The following is an 11,561-nucleotide window of genomic DNA, read 5'->3' on the forward strand; positions in this document are numbered from 1 at the left end:
CATTTTAGTCATTTAGCAGACGCTCTTATCAAGAGCGACTTACAGTTAGTGAATACATTATTATTATTATTTTATACTGGCCCCCCGTGGGAATCGAACCCACAACCCTGGCGTTGCAAACGCCATGCTCTATCAACTGAGCTACATCCCTGCCGGCCATTCCCTCCCCTACCCTGGACGACGCTGGGCCAATTGTGCGCCGCCCATGAGTCTCCCGGTCGCGGCCGGCTGCGACAGAGCCTGGATTCGAACCAGGATCTCTAGTGGCACAGTTAGCACTGCGATCCACTCAGGAGTTCTATTATGAATGCTAGACGATCAGCTAATCCGATCAAGGGCAATTAATTACAATACAGTACAAGGGGACTAATGTTGCGGACAAATTAATTAAACGCCTCAAAGGATGAAAAATATCAAAGGATTCAATTCGCGCCAAAGTGACGTTCGTCTTAGAAATTTACTTAGTGACGTAACACTTTGCTTCAGAGGAAGTAACATCCACGTTTCAAACTTCAGGAATGTGTTCTCATTGGCTGAAGATTGGAATAATTCTGCCAACGGTCACGGGTAGCGGAGCAGTATGGGCAGAATAAGTTGTGACAACAATATTTCGGGTAAACAAACAGTCGACTGCATTATTTGACCTGGCTGTGTTTTAAGTATTTTGACAGCTAGACACAAGTACTAAAGTAATTATTTTGTTTTTTTGTAGTAAATAAGCGCTCAGCATAATTTATCGTGCGTTTGGCAGTACAGCGTGCTGCTCCTTATGGGACGAAGCTAACGTTACCATGCTAGCTAGCTAACCTCTTTACTTACAAAGCTAGTGAGCGAACGTTAGCTAAATTACTAGCTAGCTTCTTGCTAGCCACGTCATTTTGGATTACGAATTGACTCAAGATTGTAGCGCCATGGGCACACAGATGTCAAGCTACTCGGGATAATTTGAAAAACGATTAACGCCGCTAGCCACTTTTACGTTACAGCCAACGTTACTGCGCCTGGGAAGTGATGAGTTACAGTTGCCGAATGTTTGTCAGTACGTCCCCGAAGATGGGACCTATTCGACAGAGACTAGACTTCAACCAGAGCGACGGCGAGGACGATGGCAACAACAGCATTGGAGTCGAAATGTACTCTCCAGTGCAATCGCCGAGACAGAACTTAAACCAAGACGTCTGTAACAGCACCATGAAGATACCTACGGCGGAGGATCGCGTTGAAATTTGGGATGAGGAGGGGTTTGGATGTCTTTCTCCCCTAAAATCACCAGGGACTTACTTGATGAAGGGGTCCCCTTCTCCTAGAAAGGGGACCCGGCCCTACAATAACAACTACAACAGCTCGTCCCCGGAGTTTTCCGACAATCAGGAGGATGGGAGCTCTCCCATTCCTGATTGTCCGGACACCGCCCCATAAAACCTTCAGAAAACTCCGGCTATTTGATGTCCCCCACACACCGAAGGTGGGTTAACTACAGTAACATGTTATTGTTCTCAAATTTATTCTTTCAGATCCATAATATATAAGGTCAGATCAAATTATATTTTTTAAAGTTTTCAGCCAGAGATAACCAGCCACTGTGCAAGAGTTCTATTTCTGTCTTCAACATGTTTGAAAATGAGACTGAAGAATAGTTTGATTCTGGTCTCTATTACCATTTGTTAAGGGCAATGGGATAGTTGAGTTTTCCCTGAATCATTGATCTCCTTGTGACTTATTTTTCATATTATTTGTATTCATATGACCCTCACCAACCATAAAAATGTTATTCTTATCTAATGCAACATAATTTCCCTTTCAGAGTCTGTTGTCCAGAGCCAGGGCAGAGGCCACAGGATCCACAGTCCACCGGGTAGGAGTAGGTGTCTACATGAATGGGGACTCAACAGGAAGAACACACACAGACAGCAGGAGTAGACAGACACCCGCATGATCAACATCAATCCATTCACCCCTGACTCATTACTGATCCAGACAGCAACGTTACAAAGGAACAACAGAAAGAGATCACACAGGAATGAGTAAGAGAAGAACCTTGTACTGATGTCATTATCTACCAGCTGTTACATTGAGATTTTGTGGGAGTGGGACTCTAATGGGACTGACCTATAATGAACTCCATTTCCTCTTTATGCTGTCCCCTATCCTAAGGTAGTTGTGGAACTCTTGTTTGTCTGAATCATTTTCTAAAACTCAAAAGTAGTTGCGGTTTGCCAAGTGTTGTAAAGTAGATCATATTTTACTACCGTGCCACAACTCAAGTTCCTCTGACTGTTAGACAACTCAAAAAAAGTGTCTTAGAATTGGGAGATACTTATTTCTGTTGGTGTAAATGGAGCATGGCCTATTCTTAGTTGACAATAGATTCAGACATGCTTCTGGAGTGTGTGTTAAATCAGTTGACTATTGCATGCTTGTTGGCAGCAACCTAAAGCCACATGGTCACACTCACTAGGTGCACTTGTAGGGATTGTCTGCCCTCCAGTGGTTGGAATGTGATATAACACATTTTGGTTACTTTCCTTTGTCTCTACAGCTCATTGAGAGGACATGGGAAGCCAGTGATGCAGAGTGTGAAGAGGACATCATTCCACCTTCAAAGGTACATTTTGTAATCACAAATATAGCTTTTTACACACACACACTCAAATTGTGCTTTAGATAAGTGTCTAAGCAGCGCTGTCCTTTTCTTGCAGAGAATGACTCTTCTCGATAGCAACATGATGTCAAGATATGCCACAGAGTTTCATGAGCTGGAGAAGATAGGGTCTGGGGAGTTTGGCTCTGTCTTCAAATGTGTGAAAAAGACTTGATGGTTGCATCTACGCCATCAAACGCTCAAAGAAGCCCCTCGCTGGATCTGTAGACGAGTAAGAGAAGCCCATGGATTTTGAAAAGTTGACAATCCAAGTATAAATTGAAACGACTCATTCACCTTAATGCTATGTCATTTTGTGCTAATATTGTGTTCTGTTTTCCTCAGACAGAATGCACTCGAGAGGTGTACGCCCACGCTGTCTTGGGACAGCACCCCCATGTGGTGAGGTACTACTCTGCCTGGTCAGAGGATGACCATATGCTCATACAGAATGAGTACTGTAACGGCGGCACACTGGCAGACGTGGTCACAGAGAGAACTACAGAACCATGCGCTTCTTCTCTCAGCTGGACCTCAAGGACCTTCTCCTTCAGGTGGCCCGTGGACTGAAGTACATTCACTCCACCTCACTGGTTCACATGGACATCAAGCCAAGTAAGTAGCTGCAGAGGTTTGGATACAGCTCCGCTATTGAATCAAATAAAATATTTATGATTTAACACTTGCCGTGCTTTACTTTTTCTCAGGCAACATCTTCTTATCCCGGAGGACTGTGGTGTGTGTCGGTGAATTTGACGATGATGAAGGACCAAATACAAATGTTGTTTACAAAATAGGTACTTAAAAAGTATAAGGTCATGCAAATGAAACAAGCTAATAATTGAGTGGACTTGTCGACCAGGCAGCCTGATTCTAATGTTTTTGTATTTTTCCCTCAGGTGATCTTGGCCATGTGACCAGGATGGACAATCCTCAAGTTGAAGAAGGGGACAGCAGGTATCTGGCCAATGAAGTCTTACAAGAGGTAATTGGATAACTCCTCCTCCCCCCCATACCACCTCATTTGTTAAATTATTCCAAATCCATCTTATGTGACATAACAAAACTGAACCAACATGTTTTTCAGGACTACAGAAACCTCACCAGGGCAGATATTTTTGCCCTATCACTGACTGTGATCAGTGCCTCAGGAGCTGAACCACTCCCAACTAATGGTGACAAGTGGCATGACATCAGACAAGAAAACTACCTGCGATACCTCAAGTGCTCTCACAGGAATTCCTAAGTTTACTGAAGGTATGACTAGAAACGACAAGGGTGCATTCCAAATGGCACACTTTCCCTACATAGTGTGCATATATTGGATGCAGTGCTTCATTCTGCAATGGTGGTTTGTGTGCAGGACAGGCATTAGTAATAATGTTTAATTAGTGGTATTAATGTCTTCTCTGTGTGCTGCAGTTGATGATCCACCCTGACCCTGCCAGGAGGCCGTCTGCATCTTCCCTCACCAAGCACCCCGTCCTCCTCACTGCCTCCCGCATGAGCGCTGACCAGCTCCGTGTGGAACTCAACGCAGAGAAGTTCAAAAATGCGCTTCTGCAGAAGTACGTACACTCTTCATATGTCATGTCTCAAGGCTTGCCTTCCTTTTTCATTTGTTATCGTATCGTAAGTATGACTGTTAGGGAGAATACTACGACATAGTGTTAGTTTTGTGAAGAAATTACATGATGCTACCTACTCTTTAAGGATTTAGGAATCCATTTCAGATGTAATTACTATTTTCTTGGTAGTTATGAATGGCTTCTCTAACAATGTGTTTTTCTCTCGTGCAGGGAGCTGAAGAAGGCCCAGCAGGCCAAAGTAGCCGCGGAGGAGAAGGTTCTGACCTCCGATAGGGTCCTGATGCGCTCCACCTCCAGTCCAGCAGGAGCTCCAGGCTCATCGGCAAGAAGATGAACCGCTCAGTTAGCCTGACCATCTACTGAGAGGGCCGACTGCCAACCCAAATGGGTATCAGACTGGGTCGTATTCACTAGGCACGACATGGAAACAAACAGACCAAAACGGTGAGGACTACCTGAAATAGTCCAAATAGAAATGCTTGTTTTCTGTTGCAAAACGTTTTGCTACCGTGTGCGCTAATGAATACGACCCTGGTTGCACTCGACAGTGAACTGGGAAGGCCTCCCTATGCAGACATGGACAGATGGGCTTCAAAGCGTACAAACCGACTATGATAGTTCTTACTGTTTGGTACTTGGAAAGGGTTAGTAAGACAATGGACCAAATGTATTTGACTCTAAAGAGTGAAAGGGTTGTGACCTTCCCAAGCACTTGGCATGTTCTGGCAATTGGTATTAAAGAACAAAGCCGGTTTTGTTTTTTAATGAAATGTGGGTGCATGCCTAGAACTTTCTGTTGCCAGTGTGAGGGTTTGGGATGGTGTGATACAAATGTGCACCTTACTGTCTGTGTTTTACCTGATGTCAGGTAGTGGAACTGGACCATTGACTAAGAATGATACAATGAGCACTTTGAACTTGCCTTATGCAACTGTTTGCATCCTGTTTTGCTCAGTTGGTAGAGCATATCGCTTGCAACGCCAGGGTTGTGGGTTTGATTCCTACGGGGGGACCAGTACGCAAAGTATGAAAATGTATGCACTCACTACTGCATCTGCTAAATGTAAAAATGCATACTGCTGCTATATATGTTGGTTTGTCTTGAACTGTAGTAGAGTTCAGTGAATTTATAAATTCCATTCAAAAGTTTAGAATAGTTTCAGTAATCAATATCTTCTGTAAAACATGGAATTTCAATGTGTTGCACCTGTAATACATTTCCTATCTGAAGTTCATTAAGTACTAGGTTTGTACACTGATTGTTTTAAGATGTTTTACACATGTTAGTTTTTCATGATGAGTCATCCAATCGTGTGTGTGATGCGGTTGGTCGAAGTGGATCATTGTGTCAAGCCCGGTGTCATGTTTATTTTATATATAAGATGCAGGAGCCACTGAACAATTGTTTTAGTAAAGTCAGTATTTTAAGCTTGGACTTCTCTCCCTCTGTTCAAAACCTATAACTGTAGCATTATTGACTCATTTACATTTTCTCATGTTTTGCAACTATGTATATTATGCATGTAGATAATTTTGACAGCTATTGGTTTCATGTTACTTGTTCCAATTTCAATAAATTCATTCCCGACAATAAGGATGCCTTGGAACTGTCAAATGTTTATGGATGAATGTTGCTGTAAAAGAACATACACAATAGTGACAGTATACAATAACATGGGACTACACATGGTAGTCTGGGAAAGACGAGTTATCTAATGAAAATAAATGAGAGGAGATGGTCTTTCAGATTATACAGACTGAAACTTTGTTTCATAATATAGTTTCTTGTAAATTGATCGTCTGTACCAACATTGCAACATAGGCTTGTTCATTGTCGGGACATGTTTTTTTTAAGCAATTATTTGTGGCCAACTGACCGTTTACTCATCACAGTTGACTACTGATTAAACTTGCAACACGTTTGACAACTATGCGCTATGTGGTGCTACCATTCAGTCATTGGGTGATACAAGTTTATTTTCCTGCTGCGACACTCGATCACGTGACTGTCTTATGTATCAGTGTCTGGAAAAAGTTGCAGTTTTACTTTATGACATCGAGAGCACCAGGGGCTACGAACATGGGACTACTACGGGATGAACTTCTGAAGTCAATATGGCACGCATTCACAGCCTTGGACGTGGAGCAAAGTGGGAAAGTGTCCAAATCACAGCTTAAGGTAGGCTTTAAAGCTTAGCTAGTAGGGCTACAGTATTATTCCATAATGAAGTAAAATTAACGATTGTTTGCTTTTGATCAAATACCAAAATTAAAATTAATTCTAACCTCGGAATATTTTATCATGTTGCTGATCCGAATATCAGACCCAAACAAAAAGTTATGATCAGCTGGAGAAAAAAAAGATTTGACCATGTGTCTGAGATATTCAATTTAATTCAGTGTACACAATAATTGTATGTGCTGGTTCGCTTCCCTCACATTTGGGAACTTTGTGTCAACTGCCAAGTGATAATTCAGTCGGCAACATCAACAGCAAAGGAAAGACAAACGTCTGCTGTCCCTCAACTCACAGGCTACTCAGACAGTTTCTGCTCACATCAGTAGTATTTTCCCTTACTCATGTCTACGTTTAGCCTTTTCTCACAAAACAGGAATAACAATGGTTCTATGGAGATAACCTTTTGTTGATTATGGCATGAAAGATACCAATGAATGTGGGACATGTATGCCTTTTTGATAATCGTGCCTTACACACGATATTCTGTAACTTGGACAGATTCTACAGTAAGAGTGTTGGGCTTGTAAAAGGCAAGGGGCACTGCTGTGGAAGGCTAGGGCTTGTTTTCCTGTCTGGGTCTGGCTGTCTGCCTGCCTGGTGGTCTGTGTGCCAGCCAGGCTCTAATGAAGACACTCCACTAAAAATTTTTTTGGTGCAGTCCAGACTAGCCTTGATTTCAACGTCCAGGATGTTGATTTCTGAGTCCGGACTTTATTTGGCCAAACATAGATGTCTGGAAAATATGTATTTTCCTTTCATTCCCAGCACCTAAAATGCACCTGACCTATCACAACACTGCATAGTGAACATCATAACTCAGCACTGAGTTTGACTGGCTCGAAATGTTAATATTGTTTTCAGACAGTCCAGTCTGTTCCGTTTGTCTAGATTATAGATGTTCATGAGTAGTTTGTTTATAAATATCATAATTTATTTTGATATATTTACTTCACTCTACATCTCAACAGTGACCTTTTCAACACACTTGGGCAGCGATGCTTGAACTGACAGCAACACGTGCTTTTTCATGCATGTCAATGTGATCTTAGACTAAACAGAGGTCCTTTTGAAAAATCACCTTGTAATTGTGTTAATGGGAGTATGATGCCCACTTGTAGGAGGGAATCTTTTTGATATCCCTTGGACACCGATATTACTGTAACATCATCTCTCTACTATGCCCAGTGAATACCAACAGTATGACAGTAACCTTGCCCTCAGACTCATTGTTCATGGCCTGTATAATATGCTTCTGAGCATTGGGAGGGAAGTATCTGGTGAATGATATTACTATGACAGCAACGGTTTCCCCTGACTGCATGACTGATCTGACTGTGGCTCTATAGGTGCTCTCTCATAACCTGTGCACCGTGATGAAGGTTCCCCATGACCCGGTGGCCCTGGAGGGGAGCACTTTTAGGATGATGATGAGGGCCCTGTGTCCAACCAGGGATACATGCCCTACCTCAATAGGTTCATACTGGACAAGGTGAGTAGTAACGAGCACCTAGCCTGGTGCCAGATCTGTTTTGCTCTTTCCAACTCCATTGCTCATTGTCATGCCAATAAGTGACAAGGAGGTGGCAGACTTCAAATCAAAGTTGATTGGTCGCGTAACAGTTTAGCAGATGTTGTAGTGGGTGCAGCGAAATGCTAATGTTACTAGCTCCTAACAATGCAGACATTGCACTCAGGCTGCTGAGCACCTGCGTCATCCTGCCTCCTCTCCTCACCTCACCTCAGTGGGTCTGTTAGTGGAGGGTCTCTGTTTGGTGATTTCATCAGGTGTTGGGTCCACAGAAATATAATCACTATTTCTCTGTCGACAGATACCTGAGTATGAGGTGTAACTCTGGGTGCCTTATCCCCATAGGGGGATGATAAGCCTTAATGGGAAGTGTTTTATGGGTGCCTTTAGAAAAAATTGTTTAAATCAATGTTTTTCTGTAAATGACTCTCCTTGCTCATAATATGATGAGCATTATTGCTATTTTCAGTATTTATCTTAGTTTATGCATGTCACCCATATTAAAATGTATTGCTTTTGAGAAATAAATGGAGCAAGCAGGATCTGTTTGACCTTGAACAAGGCTGCCATTGTTATGGTAGGTCTACTGTGGGAGTGGGAGAATTGTTCTGTTTCACAGCCATCAAGGAGGTGTGAGACCCACCATTGTGAGTTATCGGAAGATAAAAACATGTGCTGAAAATTACTTCAATGAGTGCAAGAAAAATAGCCTTAGTTTCAAAACAAAATGTTCATTCAGCTTACATCAGCTACTCCCATTTCCTCCTGTGTCATAGATTGCATTTGGAGTGAAGGGGTTAACACACACACTACTATAGATAGAGATTCCATGACATGATGATTGCATGACACAGAGTCTTTGGTTTTCTCTGAGTCTGTTTTCTGAAAAGCTTCACAATCTGATTGGTAAACACCTTGTTGTTACATGTATTGCAGGGGTTCTCAAACTTTATGGGGCCGGGGACCCTTTTTGTGATAGCAATGTATAGAGACCCACTCATAATCAGAACACAACTCGAGTGGAGATGAAAATAGCATACAAGGAGTTTTTTATGATTTCGGCACTGCATGGGAAGGAAGATTTAAAGGCCCATCTATTGGCATCGAGAGATAATAATTACTCATGTCCTTTTTAATATTCAATCTGTCAGCCATTGGTAATGAATGCACTGACTGGTAAACACCAGTGATAAAGCAATAAGTGATCTTCAAAGTTTTGTCCTGAGTTCTCTAGTTGGAGGACCTTCAGATGTGAACCCACATCTGTAGACTTGCAAAGGCTTCCCAACTGTTTCCATAGCTTAATAACACTAACACTGATGTCAATTAGTAAACTGCTTTAGTCCTAGCACTAGTTGTACTTGGGGCTATTTGCACCTTTCTCCTCCGGAATCTGACTTGAATTGAAATGAAGAGATGAAGAACCCATTATGTTTGTACTTCACATCCCGTGGGGCTGATACGTAGGGCAGAGAAATATTAGGCTACTACTGACCCTTTCTAATCGTATTGTCCCTTACCTACAGTATGTTGAAGAAAAATAGGGGAAGTTGTTTTGTTCTGTTTTGTGTAAATGTTGGCTTTGTTTATGTTAATTACAGGTTAGGGATAACTTTGACATACTGGAGTTCAACAATGTGTGCTGGACACTGTGTTTCAAGAAAAACATCAACATGAGCCATCTTCTCATCTCCAACGATAAAAGCCTTCAAGGTCTGGTGCATCTTCAACTTCCTGTCTGAAGACAGGTACCCACTGGTCATCTATCATAGAGGAAGTGAGAGACAAGACAACACCTCTAATACACATACATAACTTATTTGTTTAGCAGTAATTATGCTCTTCCAGTTAAAATAATTCCCATTCATACCACAGGACTGACTCGCTGTGTCCTTTCCTCCCTCTCCTCCCTCCCTCCAGATTGAGTACTTCCCATGTGGAAGCTGATGGAGGCCATGGGGAGGCATTTGGAATCAGGAGAGGTTTGAGGATTACAAGCTCACGTTGAAGGCGGGAAGCAGGCAATGCCCGAGAGTGCCTGGGAGCTGAGTTAGAGCTGGTTGGCTTGGGCCACTTCAGTAAGGGCATGAACCGCCAGACCCTGTCCATAAGCATCTCTGAGGTCTTCCAGGGCTCATACTGGATGTGCTCAGACAGGTTCGCCTGTACCCTCTCTCACTGCTCTTTCTGCATCCCAAATGGGATTCTATGTAGTGCAATACTTTTAACCAGGACCCTAGGGCTCTGGTCAAAAGTACTGCACTACATGGAATAGGTGCCATTTGGGACACATGACTGTCTACTCTATACTGACCTCTGTTAGACCTCTGCCGGTGGTAACAATCAAATAGATATAGATACGATATTACAATCTTGAGTGTGACAGATTCATGTATTTCTTCCTGAAGGGCGTACATGATGAAAAAGGCCACAAAAGGAAAAATTGGACGGATGCTGGTTTGTGCTTTTGGACCAAACTATATGTCATACTATGTGAGTGAGGACCTCACTGACAGAAGGGGGAAAATTTTGCTGGACCGCAACTGTTGTGGAGGTAATAACACTATTATTCCTTTGGTCACTCTTAATGCGATCATTTAACTCCTAAATAAACTGTAGGAGCATTGGAATGCTTCCTAGCCCCACCTTTGTTAACCAGCTTCCCTTTGGCATTTGTTAACCCATAGCCTACTAATTTCCAAGGCCCCAGCGAAATGTAATTAACATAATAAAACAATCCCTTTCACAAAATCCGTCTGTTTATAGCTAGAGATATCTGTTTATTTGCATGGGCTGCATCTCAATCCACCGCATCCGCCCGATATCTGTGGTGAAAGGTGGCAGAGCTAGAGTGGTGTTTGTCAGGACGCGAGACATCCGAAAGTCTGTCTGTTCACGAAACGTCTGAAGCGTCCGAACGGTTTAATAGACAAACTATTATGTAGTGAATCTGTACCATGTAGTGAATCTGTTATTCAATGCCTTTCTATTGGCTAAGATAGCAGTAATGCCAAATGTGACCGTTAACGCGCTCGATTCGGTCTTATGTAGCAACATTTGAAATTATGTTTTTACATTGGATAAAGTAGAGACTCAAAGCTGAAATGGTACTTCAGGGTCATGCACTGACAGTTTAGGAACAATGGGGAAAGTAATTCTGCTTTGAAAGTTGATAAACTTGTAACCTCACTTTTGAGAAAATGGCCCTTGAATGTTTTGGTACACCTACTGGAGAGCTCTTCTTTGTCTACACCCATTCAGCATTGTTCACACCCTCTTAAGCTTTAGCCACACCCACCTCTTTAAGGATTCACAATGTGAGGCCATGTACTAAATACAACCAAAGATTTCAACACTAAAGGCTGGTTTATTCTACAGGTGTGTTCATAAATTCAATCTGGAGTGCCAGAGTTTGCTCAGAGTGCACTCTGGACGTTCAGTAAACTCAGAGCGTTGTCAGATTGTCAGTTCGTAAATTCAGAGCGCTTCTATCTAGGAGAGTTCAGAGCGCACACTTGACCCTCTGGCCGAGGTAGGGTTGATCAAGCGGTTCTGACCTAACAA

At 42.5% G+C, this 11,561-nt stretch overlaps 2 pseudogenes; both read left to right on the forward strand.

Moving 5' to 3' along the window:
• The first annotated feature begins 859 nt into the window (after nt 1–859).
• Nucleotides 860–3,904, forward strand: LOC123486947 (annotated as a pseudogene).
• A 2,250-nt stretch (nt 3,905–6,154) lies between these two features.
• Nucleotides 6,155–10,154, forward strand: LOC123486948 (annotated as a pseudogene).
• The last annotated feature ends 1,407 nt before the right edge of the window (nt 10,155–11,561 follow it).

The sequence above is a fragment of the Coregonus clupeaformis genome, unplaced genomic scaffold, assembly GCF_020615455.1.
Source record: "Coregonus clupeaformis isolate EN_2021a unplaced genomic scaffold, ASM2061545v1 scaf1365, whole genome shotgun sequence".
Lineage (NCBI taxonomy): Eukaryota > Metazoa > Chordata > Actinopteri > Salmoniformes > Salmonidae > Coregonus > Coregonus clupeaformis.